This window comes from Chrysochloris asiatica, unplaced genomic scaffold (genome assembly GCF_000296735.1).
Source record: "Chrysochloris asiatica unplaced genomic scaffold, ChrAsi1.0 scaffold00017, whole genome shotgun sequence".
Lineage (NCBI taxonomy): Eukaryota > Metazoa > Chordata > Mammalia > Afrosoricida > Chrysochloridae > Chrysochloris > Chrysochloris asiatica.
In genome coordinates this window covers 14,822,356-14,837,571 of record NW_006408535.1, presented here as the reverse complement: position 1 = coordinate 14,837,571, position 15,216 = coordinate 14,822,356, and the positions used below count along the sequence as shown (strand labels likewise).

The 15,216-nt window shown below is 39.6% G+C and overlaps 1 protein-coding gene across 1 annotated transcript in view; it reads left to right on the top strand.

The window, feature by feature from the left end:
• Window positions 1-15,216, top strand: part of NPAS3 (neuronal PAS domain protein 3) — a 1,134,041-nt gene that overhangs the window by 339,826 nt on the left and 778,999 nt on the right. The window lies entirely within an intron of this gene.

The following is a 15,216-nucleotide window of genomic DNA, read 5'->3' as shown; positions in this document are numbered from 1 at the left end:
ATCTTCTGTTCTTCTAGCTGCTCCAGGCTGGTCTGCTTGTCCTTTCAAGTGGAACTTTACCACCTCTGAAGATTCTGGATGCTGTTCTGGACTCCACCTATGGTCTTATGTAATGTAGAGGCACTGCAAGAAGCCTCCTTCACTGTGTACTTTGTAGCCCCATTTTAGGTATTCCAATCAGTTATAGGCAGAAGACAAACTTACAAGCTTTCCTACACATACTCTTAAACTAAACTCCGTTTTGCAACCTTGTAGCCCAGTCACTTCGTGCCTTTATCACCCCCTCATTTTAGGTAACCAGTGTCTTAAGTTGCCCATCCCTATCTACCCTGTATACAGAGGGATAGCATTGATACTTGTTGTGAAGATTCCTCCCCTCTCTGTTGATATTTAGAGCTGCTACCTACTTGAGTATAGATCAAGTTCATCAAATTGTAGCAATTTACCTCGTTTCCTTTAGCAAAAATTGTTTTTTTGTGTGTGTTTTTTGTTTTGTTTGTCCTTTTGACAGCGCATGCTACTTGTAATTTTCTTTTCCAAGACCTTAATTCAAATGTATGGCTTCTTCTATGGTCTTCCTTATTCATTGTCCAGTTTTCACATGCATATGTGGCCATTGAAAATACCCTGGCTTTAGGCCAGTCCCACCTTATCAACATAAAAGGTTGACTCTGTCATCTCATACTGTCATGAATGATAATAGCATGAATGTGTGTGCCTCCCTTACACTTCATCATCAAAACTTGGCTTTACTCTGAGTCTTCTATGAGGTGGTTTTTTAAGCATGCTGTTTCCTTAGAACCTTCTCCTCTGTAGTCTGGAAGATTCACTTGCTCTGAGAATGAGGTTTCAGAAATCGCCACTTTGCCCACTGTGAAAAAGATAGAAAAAGAAACAAAGAAATAGCCTTTTGATGCAGTGAAAATATGATCTTTTTCCATAGTGAAATTGCAGCTATGGTTTCTTTAAAATCAACCCCTAATAGGGAGTTGGGTTACTTTCTGAGCAGAGAATGGTGGTTATCCCTGGAGTCATCCAGGAGATACATGGCTAGCAATGTTAGGAATAAAATCTAATTTGCAGATAGGATATTTATCTTTAGATAACAAAAGCCTGGAAAAGCAATTTGTAATTTTTGAAATAGCTGGTATAAGAGTACAACTAGAAGAAAATGAACTTTGCAGCTTTGAAGTTATTTGGAGTGAGGGAAGCAACGTGAAATGCTTTGGTATAACCTCTCTTCAACATGCTCTGAAGCTTTGCTTTTGTTACTTTGCATTGTAGGAGTACATCTTGTTGCAAGCTCATTTTGTTGTTAAACATGAAGTTTTACAATGTAAATTTCAGTAAGAATTTTTTAATGGAGCAATTTAGAGCAGCTGCAAACTGTGCTGGAATTCCCAGGAATTCATTGACAGTCTTGTCTGTGATTACAAATCTTATGGTGAGAGGAGGTAAGACACGCAGACCCTAGGACAAGGAAAGGAGAGACTGACAGAAACAAGAGAACAGAGCTGGGTAGATCGGTTGACCACAAGCACCTGCTCTGAGACGCTTTTACCTGCCCAGTCCCTTCACTTTGGCCCAATCGTCTCTCTTTACTTCCTTCATTTTCCCCACTTCTACTTACCCAGTTTCCTCTACCTAAAGATTTCTTTGGCAATCCAGAGCTGTCTCTACTCCATGCTTCTAGCTTAGACTTATCAAAACTTGACCATACCAGCTGCCGCCAATTGATTCCAACTAATAGCTGTTCTAAAGGAGAGACTAGAATGGCATCATAGAGTGACAAGATTTTATTTTATATGGAAGCAGTCTGCCACATCTTTCTCCTTGGAGCAACTGGTAGGTTTGAACCACCTACCTTTCAGTTTGCAGCCAAGTGCTTAACCACTATGCTATTGTTGTTAAGTGCAGTTGAGTCAGTTCCGACCCATAGAAACCCTGTATAGGGTGAGCTTGAACCCCACCGATCTTGATTCAAATCGACGTTGTAGTCAGCATGTTAACCCCCAGTGCCACACCAAGACTCTACTATACGACTGCTGTTAAGTGCTTTCCAGTCTGTTCTGACCTATAGTGACCCTGAATAGGGTTTCTGAGGAGTAGCTGGTGAGCTTGAACCACCAACCTTGCAGTTCAAATCGACCTTGCAGTCCAGCACATTAACCTTAATCTAGCTTCCTATTACATTTAGAAAAGCCTTTAAAATTTGGAACCAAAATTACTTTCACTTCATAGATGAGAAAATGGAATCCCAGTGAAAATAAAGGCTGGTTGGTGGTTGAAGAGCTAGTTAGTGCTGAAGCTCAGTTATAACACGAAGTTCTCTGAATTTAGTGTGCTGTGTTGTTATTATTGTGAGGTGCTATCGAGTCAGTGCCAATGCATAGCAACCTCATGCACAATGGAAGGAAACACTGTCTAGTCCTGTGCCAGCTTCACAATTGTTGTTACAATTGAGCCCAGTGTGCCAATTCATCCTGTTGGGGGTCTTCCTCTTTTACACTGACCCTCCACTTTACCAAACATGATGTGTTTCTCAAGGGACTGGTTCCTTCTGACAATATATCCAAAGTCGGAGAGTCAACGTCTTGCCATCTGGTTTCTCAGGAACATTCTCACTGTACTTTGTTCCCAACACAGATTTGTTTGTTGTTCTGGCATTCCATGGTACTTTGATATTCTTGTCCAACACCCAAACTCAACTGTATCAGTTCTTCTAGGGTCTTACGTAGTCATTGTTCAAGTTACACTTGCATATAAGGCTATTGAAAATAGCCTTGGTTTGGGTCAGGTACCCCTTAGTCCTCAAACTGGTGTCTTTGCTCATGAACATTTTAAAGAGGTCTTGTGTGTTATTTATTTCACCAAAGGGCATGTTTTGAATTTGTTTTGTTTTATTACATCTTCAGATAATTTTGTATATATATTTTGTTTTTTCTCTCTGAAAGGAATTCAAATCTTACTAACAATATGGACCTTTATTATTATGTACATGTGACTTTGCAATCACTTGCCACTTATTAAACTCACTCTGAAGTAGATTTTAGATCAGATAGGTAACTGGTCACCTTAGCACAGTGGAGGTGGGAGAACAAGGCCTATTCAGTTCAGAAATCCCAGTTCTTTGTGACCACTTAGGACTCGGAGTTACTGTACCAGCACCTATGTTGCCTCTTCATGTACTTTGGGCTTCTACATTTTGGGTTGTTGTTGTTGTGTGCCGTGGTGAGTCGGTTCTGACTCATGGCGACCCTGTACAGGGTTTCCGAGGCTATAAATCTTTACAGGAGCAGAAAGCTTCATTTTTCTCTCGCGGAACAGCTGGTAGTTTCAAACTGCTAACTTTGTGGTTTACAGCCCGGTTCATAAAGACTATGCTACCAGAGCTCCTTACATTTTTGGTACATCTCTTTTATTCCCTAAGTACTTCTGAAGGTCAGTCTTTGCATGGGAATCTGTCTTGTTCTAGTCTATCATATTTAAGAATCAACACAAGGGTATTTATCCTCATCTCATGTGAGTTAGCTACTTTGGAAAGGACAATCTTGTTGCCCAGGATGGATCAGATTGCTCAGAGATGATCATATGAAAATTATTAATATGGAAATAAGCCCTCAAAAATCTGTTCTATGTCCTTTGACTTATGTGGGAACCTGCGTCTGGAATGAACCAACCAGCTTGGTTCATTCCAGACTCAGGTTCCCACATAAGTCATGAAGCACTGCTCTCATAGTACCTGGCATATAGAAGATGATCAAAGTCCAGTGAACAGATGAAATGAAAGATGCACTGAATAGAAGCGTATAATTCTGTGTTTTCCCAATCAAATTTTAATGTTGCAAATATTCCAGATATTGTGGTAAGCTCTTCATAGGCATTATTGTGCTGAATCCTTGTACTCTGTGAGTCATATGCTTTCATCATTCCCATTTTACAGACGAGGAAATGAAGTGCTAAATGAGTTTCTAGTGAGTGTTGAAACAGGGTTAATATAGGTGTCCTGGCTCCAGAGTCTCTGCTCCCCAACTCAGTAATGCTATTATGTGTATGCTTTCATGCATGCTACTTGTACATAAATATAGAGGTGCGTATTGTTGTTGTTGTTGTTGTTTAGTTGCCGTTGAGTTGTTTCTGACTCAAAGCGACCCTGTATAGGGTTTCCAAGGAGCAACTGGTAACTTTGAACTACTGACCTTGCAGTTCAAACTGACCTTGCAGTCTAGTGCCATACCAGGACTACGGACACATACATATGTTTATATAAACATGCACAAGTATATAGATACATATACATGAATACACGTATAATCATATATATATGCACAAGAGTATAAACATGCACAAGAATATACATATACACACTTAATACATAAATATACACATAGAAATAAAAATTGGTGCTTCTTCTAGCCCTGCCAAGCTATAGCTCTGAAACCCAGTGTGATGACTTTGATAGCCTGTCATTCTCAGATGCCTGTGCCTGCCTACTTCCACCTGACATTGACTGTGGTCTCTTTTATACTGGTCATATCTTCTATCTTCCCTTTTGCTGCCTTTCCCTGCACCTCCCATAAAATGCTCCCACTACCTAGAGACTCCTGCTTAACAGATCTATCTGGTACTTGAAGTGTCAGTTGGATGTACTGCTGGCCATTGTCTCAAGAAGGGGGCCTGGAACCCTTTGTCTCTACAACATTCTGGGAGCTGTGTATCTTAAATGCAACTGCTTAGGGAAAGAATATTCTCAGCATCGTATATGTAGAGTTCTCATTCTAAAATTCTCGAATGTATCATTGTGAGTTAAATTGTCTGTGTTCATGTCCCTTGCTTAGGCTATCCACTGTTAATCTGAGGACCTATGTAAAATCACTCTCGAGGCTCTCACTGTCAACAAAAACTCTGGAAAATATATTCTACAGGTTAAATCACACTTTCCTTCCTAGGATTATAGTTTACCTATTTGGATCTGTAAGGGAGGTGGTGGTTGTTCTTCTTAAGTGCTGTTGAATCAGTTCTGACCCATAGAGAAACTTTATAAGGTTTCCGAAGAGTAGCTGTTGAGCTTGTACCACTGACCTTGCAGTTCAAATAGCTTTGCAGGCTGGCACATTCACCCACAGCGCCACACCAGGACTCCATAAGAGATGTGGAGAGGATCAAGTCATTGCAGGGATTACTATACACCTAGGAATAGGAGCAGAGCTAGGGAGAGAGTAGCACATACAATATTCCAGAATGGTGTGCAAAGGATGTTTGTCTTTTGCATGAGTATGTACTTTTATGGGATTAATAACAGATTTATTCAATTTAAATATATGTCAGAATAAATGGACACATGTACTTAATGCTAATAGACATCTATGTGGTGTGTCAACAAAATATGCCAAGTAGATTTCAGCAGTTGTATTTTCCTGTTAATTGGATAATCAACTAGTCTAGGAAAAATAAGAACAAAAACAACAAAAAAAGCTGCCCACCCTAAAAAGAAAACAGAATTTAAAAAAAAAATTGTATGTTAAATTTTTTAAAGGTGGTTTGGATTCTATAACTGAATACTTTACCCTTAAAATAAGCTTACTCAGGGACTCATTCTGTGGGGACGTAATGTTGCCATGCTGTGTAGCAAAGACTAGAACTACAAAGCCCTTAAATAATCCCTTTGTGATACAGTAATTTTAAACTGGCAACATAATTGTTAAAGATTCCCAAGGAGCTATAAAAAAGTATGGTGATACAGAATCTTGAGTGGAAGCAGCTTTTTGGGTCTAGTTCCCCTTTTTATGACTGTGTTTATAAGTCAGGTGCAAAGTAGGATCTGCAAGTGGTGCTTAATTGCACCTTTTAGCATGTCCAGACTTTGTAATACGAATGACTTTAATCTGCAAGGTGAATGGGAACTACCAATCTCATTCCAGTTTGAATTGTGGGTCCAATTCTCCCTATACAGCCGGAGGGGAAACTACAACACTGACTCTTAATTTACTAGGCAGTCTAGCTTCCAGTTCCAGCGTTGAAAAGTATATCAACTTCTGTTGAGATAAAAGATGAGGATGCTGTAAGAGGGAAGCATTATGGAGGTATGGTGATAACACAGATAAGGACCTATACCTGCCTTTTACTACTGTGTTTTCCAAGGTCTCCTATCTCAGCCTAGGCTTTGTGTAGAAACACCAGGTCTGGGGGTGGGTATCTTTTTCCTCAAATGGAAATGCAGGGCCACATTAAGCCATCTGTTCTTAGTGTGTTTAAGTCTCAGGAAGTGAACGGTGGTTTTAAAATTGTGGCCTGGATTTATTTTCCTGTAGCTTAAACTGTGGATAAAAGAGATGACATTTTAATAGAATGAGGTTATGAAGAAATTCCTAATTAGTTAAAAAATTAAATTAGAGGTTTTGTTTATTGTGAAAGTCATATAAGACCCACTCATTTTGTATTTTTGAGATCTTTTGCTTTCTGTTCAGGTACAAGCTGTCAATCAAGGCTAATCAAACTGGCACAGCTAACATGATACATCATAAAATTTCACAATAATGTCAACCTGTAATTCTGTCAATCTGGTTAAGGGAACTGGGCTAAAAACAATATTGTCATTTTGTAATAACACTTGGAAGCCTTTACAGAATAATGTTCCCATCATCTCCCCCTGTAATACTGTGCCTGACTTCTACTGGAGGCAGCCCTCACTGCTGACAAATGGCCAGGTGGTCAGAGCCTGCCCTCCCTCATGATACTCCTGAGATCTGGGGAAGGGCCAGGTAAGTGGATGCTGCTGTCCTCCAGCATTTCTCCAGCTTGATCCCTTTGATACATAAAAAGGATACATTTCAAAGAACAATGCCAGTATTTCCTCCTGCCTGTCTCGTGTGGTATAAAATGCATGGCTGCTGAGTACACTTGTTTATTCAGTAAGTGTACTTTTTATACATATTTTCTATATTTATGAACTTATTTTCTGGTATATTTCTAACGCATCTCTTTGAAAAAACCACTGCATTTACCAGTAAAACACAAGCCACCCATTACACAAAGCCATAAAGCACAGGTCCCTCTGCAAACTTTGTTTCACTTTGCAGCCCCAGGACATCATGATTCCTCATTGAATTAGCAAAGATAATAGACTCTCAGTTCACCAAGCCCCTCAACTTGAACCGCTAGTCCTTGATGTTCCCTGGAATCCTTGCCTGGAGATGGGGGATGACCTTCAGTTGATGGGTCTCTTGAATGGTCAATGTGGCTGGACTTTAACTGTCAAATAATTGGTTTCTCTTAACAGAAAACAAAGCAAAACAGTCTGTTATCATTATATTATATATAAAATAAATACAGGCTCATACTTTTCTTTACGTCATCTAAGTCCTTGAATATGTTTTAGAGAAAATGCATTTCCAATAATAAGGATTTGTTGTGGCAATGTAGGGTCAGCAGTAGACTGAAACCCACGAAATCTGCAGTTCATATCCTCCCGTTGATTCTTGGAATCCCTATACAGGAATGCTATGAGTCAAAACCGAGTCGATGGCACTTAACAACAGCTAAAACATAATATGAAAAGGGGTCTTGGTGTGGCACCGTAGGATGAACACTAGACTGTTAGGTGCAGGATTAGCAGTTCAAACCCACCAAACACTTCTTGGAAACCCTATAGAGCATCATTATGAGTCTGAACCTGCTCCATAGCATTTAAGAACAATAATAATGATATGAAAAGGTTTGTCCAGTAAGTTATATTAATGGTTTTATTATTATCACTACTTTAAAACTGAGAGACTTCTTGCTGAGATGTCTTACTCAAAAACAAACATCTATAGTACAGAGCATTGAAAAATGAAGAAGCTATGGTAGCGAGGCTGTTACTTCAGAGCCCACGGTAGCTCCCTCTCATCCTCACCTTGTTGGGGTTAGATTTTCTAATCATTGAACCACAAGATTTCTAGTATCCTAGTCACAGGATCTTCGTGTCATTGTGGTTGGTTTCGATTCTCAGCAACCCCGTGGTGGACAACGCAGTGAAACACTGCCCAGACCCTAGGTCATTCTCACACTCTTCATACATGTTCAGAACTATTTTATTTACTCTGATGACATGTAAATAATTTTGTACAAGAAATGTATTAGACACTAAAGGGTCAGAATATTGAGAAATTTTCAGATCATCACAAGTAAAGCAGTTGTATTTAACCCTTCCAGGACTAAATTATTTTCTATTAGTTTTTCAGTACAACCATGTGTTGTCAGTAATGGATGTCATTTTGCATGAAATGAAAATTTAAAAAAAGTATAAGGCAATATGGATTTTAACACAATCCTGGTGTGGCGTTGCAGGATGATATACTGGACTGCAAGATCAGTTTGAGTCACAAGGTTGGTGGTTCAAACCGACCAGCTGCTCCTTGGTAAACCCTGTACAGGGTTACTATGAGTTGGGATAGACTTTTACAGCCCTTAATAACAACAGTGAGATGCCTAGTGAGAAACATATGCCCTGAGGGGTCTTTGGTGCTTGGGTTGGTGAGATGAAACTTGTCTTCTGACTCATGTAGTTGTGCAGGGCCCCACCAGATGGCAGTACTCATTGAAAGTGGGATGCTGGCTTCCCACTAAACCATTGTTGTTATTGTTACGTGCCGTAGAGTTGATTCCGACTCATAGCGACCCTGTACAGAGTTTCCGAAGCTGTAAATCTCTACGGGAGCAGAAAGCCTCATCTTTCTCCCGCAGAACAGCTGGTAGTTTCAAACTGCTGACCTTGCGGTTCACAGCCTGATTTGTAACCACTACGCTACCAGAGCTCCTTAATACAGGCGAGCACTGTGTTCCACAGGTCATGAAAAGGTTATTCCTCCACAAGAATATTTGCAGTGCCACTGTTGGGCTTCGTGAAACTAGTCTCTGTGTTGGTCTTTCAGAAACTTGATGATCCATCAGCTCTTCTAGTAATAATTTTCTCAAAATTGGGCATCTCTTGTTGAGACATGCCTGGTGTCAAGGGTCTCATGTTACTGTTCTTGACTTCCTCATTTCTCCAGCTCACTACCTTTTCTGCGTGATGGTGGTTGGTAGTTACATGCCGTCAATTCAGTACCTACTTATAGTGACCGCGTGAATTGTTTCCAAGACTGTAAATCTTTATGGGAGCACAAAACCTCATTGTTCTCCCATGGGGTGACTGGTAGATTAGAACTATGGACCTTGTGTTTAGCAGCCCAGTTTATAATCCACTAGTCTACCAGGGATCTTTGAATGAGTTCATTCCAATTCAACGTTCTGTTGAGAATTTTCATTCCTGTCCCAGATATACTGAATCAGAATGTACATTTCCACAAGACTCTACATGAATCACCTGGGACTCTTGTTAACATGTAGATTTGATTCAGTGTAGCTGAGATGGAAATGCAAATGCTCAGCAGGGATCCAAACTGCAGTGAATTGGTTTGAAGCCCTGATTTAATTGTTCAAAACCTAAGATTTGGGGAAAGAAAACTGAAGTCTGTGGAGGGGAAAAAAATGGAGAGTAGGAATTAAAACGTTGGAAAGAGTTATTGTAAAATGTTAAGATGGGGATGAACAGGTGGAGCAGTGGGTATCTTCAGGGCAGTGAGTTCAAATATTTGTGTGCCTCAAAAGGATGGATATGTAACACTATGCATTTGTCAAAACCTGTAAAACTGTGCAACACAAATTGTGAACCCTCAGATAAATCTTGGACTTTTGTTAATAATTACTATATAAGAAGCTCTGGGAATGTAGTGATTTTGAGTCAGGCTGCTAACTTGAAGGTCAACTGTTCAAAACTACCAGCTGTTCCTCATGAGAAAGATGAGGCTTTCTGCTCCTGTAAAAGATTTGCAGCCTTAGAAATCCTGTACTGGGTCACTGTGAGTCGGAACCAACTCCACAGCACACCACCACCACCAACAACAACAATGTATTATATAAGATGATTGATTGTGGGTTAGGCATTGGGCTACGAACCTTAAGATTGGTGATTCAAACCCACAGTGTACTTGACTGGAGAAAGATGAGGCTGTGTTTGCTCCTGCTGCAAAAAGTTATAATCTCCAAAACCCTTTATAGGGTTTCTAAGACTCAGAATCGACTCAGTGGCAATGGGTATCTATTTCTTAATCAATTGTAATATCATATAGCACATAATAAATGATGTGACTTAAACCGGAAATGGTACAGGAAGTTGCCCTATGGGCAAACGATTCTCCTCCCGAAGTGCACACTGGGTTCTGTGAGTCGTATTGAGTTAGAGTAGCTCAACATCAGTGGGTTTGATTTGTTTTTGTTGTTAGGTGCCATTGGGTTAGTTCTGACTCGTAGTGACACTGTGCACAGCAGACGGAAATACTGCTTGGTTCTGTGCCATTCTTAAAATTGTTGTCATACTTGAACTAAATCGCTGCTACCGCTGTGCCTGTCCATCTCATTGTGTGTCTTCATTTTTGCAGTGGTCCTCCACTTTAACAAGCATGATGTCTTTCTCTAGGGATTGGTCCCTCCTAATAACATGTCCAAAGTCTCAACATCCTGGCTTCTAAGGAGCATTAGGGTTGTACTTCTTCCAACACAGATTTGCTTGCTCTTCTGGTACTTTCGATATTCTTCTCCAGCACCACACTCAGATGCATCAACTCTTTGATAGTTTTCCTTATTCATTATCCAACTTTGACACATTTATGCACAAATCCCATGGTTGTTTGTTGTGGATCAAGTCAGTTCTCACTCACAGCGACCCCTAGTGGCTATGCATCAGAACTCTGAGGCGTGACTAGTGGGCTTAGAGGTGGTAAAATTCAGCCTTTCCTCTTTCCCTCCCTCCCTTCTTATCAGTAAAAAATTATTTTGATCTGTTTAGGGATAAAACTGTGTTTAAAGATTTAAGATACTTTAAAACTTTCTAAAACCTTTTTGAAAAAGCACCCTGATTCAAGTATTTGAATAACACAAAGGAGATAACACTTAAGATAGTAGCCAGCTTTTCTTTCATCTGTTTATAACCTTTTTTCATAGCAAAGCAAAACAATCAGCAACAACAATTGAAAAAACAAAAAAGAAAAAACAAAAAAAACCAACCAACACAGCTTTACTGAGATATAATTCACATATGAAAGTCACCGATTAAAGTACATTGCTCAGCAGTTTTAGTGTGTTCACAAATCTGTACGAGGGACCTTCAAAAAGTTCACATAAAAATGGAAATAATTTCGTTAGCTTTTTTTTACATTTTTATATGAACTTTCTGAAGCCCTATCATATAGCCATCACCACAGTTAATTTTAGGACATTTCATTCACCTACCAAAGAAATCCTATAGCTTTTAGGGACTTTGGAAACCAGTGACTATGTCACCCACCCTTACAGCTCTACCGCACTGTGCTATCTGTATACATACAGTCATCTGAATGGAACATGATTTATATGGATTTTGGTGACTGACTGACTTAGTGTGGTATTTCTAAGGTTTATTCAAATTTATAGCATGTATTCGTTAACTTTGTTCTTTTTTTTTTTTTTGGCTGACTAATGTTTCACTGCGTGGATATACCACATTTATTTATCCATCTGTCCACTGAAGGACTTTGGATTGTTTCCACTCTTTGACTATTATGTATAGTACTGCTATAAACATTCATGTACAAGTTTTTATGTGGGCATATGTTTTCATTTCTCTTGACTAAATACCTAGAAGTAGAATTGCAGGATCATACTGTAATTGTAAGTTAAATGTTTTGAAGGACTGCCAGACTATTTTCCAAAGCAGCTGGACCCCTTTACATTCCCACCAGCAATGTTGGAGGGCTTGAATTTTTTCTCCATCCTTGCCAATACTTGTTATTATCTGATGTTTTGATTCTAGTCATCCTGTGGGTATGAAATGGTATCTCCTTATGGTTTTTATTTGCATTTTCCTGATGATTAAGGACATAGAACACCTTTCCACATATTTATTGATCATTGGTATATTTTATTAGAATAAATGTTTGTTTAGACCTTTGTCTGTATTGGGATATTTGTAATTTATCCTCAATCAGTTTTGATAAAAGATCTTCATTAATCTGATAGGAGACATAATGCAACACTAGATTGTAGATGCAAAGAGAAGACTTAACTATGAATGGTTAAAAAAAAAAAAAAAAGTACTTTGAAAAGAATGAATCAAGAGCTCTGCTCTTGTGACTATGAAATAATAAAATTTCATCAAAAAAGAGATGTGAAATTCTAAAACCTAAGAGCTTTATATTTTGCTTTGTGGCCAAGTGAAGACAATCATAATAACTTTCCCTGCAAAGAAAACTAACTTCAGAATTAAGACATTCGAGTATTAAAGTGACATAGGAATTGAACCAGGTTTCACTAGTAACTGGACATTAACGGGGAGAAGAATCTTTATTGATCACTAAATTATAGACCATTAAGTCATCACGGCCACATTTATTGAAAACTTGCACCTGGCACTCTGTGCTGGTTTTAAGTAAGGCTGGAGACGGAGAGTGCTGTACACAATCAGCTATAGAAAAGGGTAGAATTGAGGCTCCCTTGAGAAGGATGGAAATGTAGTGCAACTGAAGTTTGTTATTATTGTTGTTGCCAAGTGCCACAGTCGCTGGAGAAGGATGTCATGCTGGGTAAGATGGAGGGTCAGAGAAAAAGAGGAAGACCCCCAAAGAGATGGATCAGCCAGGTGGCATCATTGATGGCGTCAAGTGTGGCAGCGGTAGTGAGGTTGGCCCAGGATTGGACTTTGTTTCGTCCTGCTGTGCATGGGGTCGCTATGAGTTGGTCCCGACTCGATGGCACCTGACGACAACAGCAACAACAACAACAAGTGCCACAGAGTCAGTTCTGACCCATAGCGACCCTGTATAGAGTTTCCCAGGACTGGCTGATGAGCTTGAACCACTGACCTTGCAGTTCAAACCTACCTTGCAATGCCTCAACAGGGACTCCAAGTAAAGCTTAAAAGAGGGAAAAAGCTGTCATCTAGCCTGGAGAGCAGAAGAAGTGGCTTCTCATTGCTTTTAAACTATAGTATGATAATGAACCATGAGGGGTCTGCCCTGGCCCTTGCCTACCTCTGTGCCTTCTCTCTGTGTTCTTCATCCACATTAGCCTTTGCTATTAAACTTGCTAAGTCTTTCCCTCCACTGACTTTGAACGCAGGTGCCTATTTGTGAAATGCACTATCCTGTGCCCTATTCTTTGACCTAATTTTTTCCTATTGCTTCTTTCTTTCTCATCTAAAGTGTCTTTCCCTCCAACATCCTTGTAATTATAAATCCATTAACCTGTCTGTCTACTCCATTGTTTAATGTCTCTCTCCCCTACTGGACTGTTAACTGTAAAACAGAAGATAGTTTTTTTATACTTGGCGTTGTATTCCCAGTACTTTGTCACTAACATGGATTTTGAAACTCAAGACATGTGTACTTATTGAACATCTACATTGTGCCTTAAAAGATGAGCAGGAATAGCAACTTCCAAGATGTCAGCAACAAACCTATCCTTGGCATATCAAGGAAGGGGCAAGCTTTGTTTTTGCTGAAGCTTGATTTTCAAAAACTAAAATAGTTGCAAAAATGTAAATTTAATTCCTCTGAGATACTTGTTCTGCACTGAAGGTGTAACTTTAACATGTATATTTCTTGTTAAGTGCCATCAAGTTGGTTCAGACTCACAGAGACCCTTTATAGAGTTTCCAAATAGCAACTGGTAGGTTTGAGCCACCAACCTTTCAGTTAGCACCAACCTTTCAGTTAGCAGTCTAGTGCTTATCCTACAGCACCACACCAGGATTCCACAATGTATATTTGCAAATGTATTATTCACTGTATGTATATACAATGTACACACATACACATGCCTTTCTCAGTAATGAAAACGACACCAAAAAGGTAACATTACGTCGTGCAGACAGGTTCTCCCATGCCTCCTTATCCCTGGTTTTGTAGCATTGTTTTCTTCTGGTGTATTGGTTTAAGTCTAATCAGCCCAGTAGAGATTGGTATGTACTAGATAGCATAGGCCTAACAGATGAGGGTAACAGCTAACTACCAGTATATCACAATATGTTTGCATCTGGATGTAACTACAAATACCATGGAGATTTATCTGCATCAAGATTTTCAAGGTTTGCATAAAAAATAGTGGATTATGAGCTGGGCTGCTGACTGCAAGGTCAGTGGCTTATATCTACCAGTTACTCAGCAGGAGAAAGATGAGACTTTCTGCTCCCATAAAGATTTACAGCCACAGGAAACCCTATCCAGGGTCGCTGAGTCAGAACCGAGTTCATGGCATCCCACCAGCATGATAGTTTCAGAATTCTGAATAGAAATGATCTCATCTCCATTCTTGTTGACAATTATGTAAGTGGAAACATTTTGCTAAGGTTACAAAAAGACAAAATCATGATGAAGAATTGTTTTGCGTCTGTCTAAAATGTTTGTGCTTCTGGGTAAAAGAAAACTATAGGTTCTTTAGGTTCAAAAGTTCTGTTCTGTGCAGCCTGGTGAATCAGGTCATCTAACAAAGCTCTACTTCAAGGGTCAATGAGCGGGTCTTCACTTGTGCCAATGAACAAAAGGGCTGGAACTTAATTTAGGAAAAAATAACTGTTTCCCTACAATACTCAACAACCTACTTATTATTCTTTTCTCGCTACACACACAGTAATTGTTGTTGTTGTTGTTGTTAAGTGCCATCGAGTCGGTTCCAACCCATAGCAACCCTGTATAGGGTTTCTGAGGAGCAGCTGGTGAGCTTGAACCGCCAACCTTGCAGGTCAAATGGCTTTGCAGCCTGGTGCATTAACCCACAGTGCCACACCAGGATTCCACACACATAGTAATGGGAAATATAAAATCAACAGGTTTGTTTTTCATCATTCACAAACACAACAAAAATCAAGCTGTTTTGCCTATTGATGAGATGAAAACATAGGCTTGCGATGCATACTGTCTGGGTCCTAATACCATTGCAAGACCAGTGCCTTCTTCATTACAAATACCATTTTTTTAAACAATAAAAATATGATGCACATGAATCACACCAGATGACAAACACAGAAATCACATTGACTACATCTGTGGAAAGACATTGTGGAAACAATCAGCCAAACAAGTCTAGGTGCAGAGTGTGGAACAGATCATCAATTGCTAATAAGCAAATTCAGGCTGACACTGAAGAAAATTTCAGCAAGTCCAC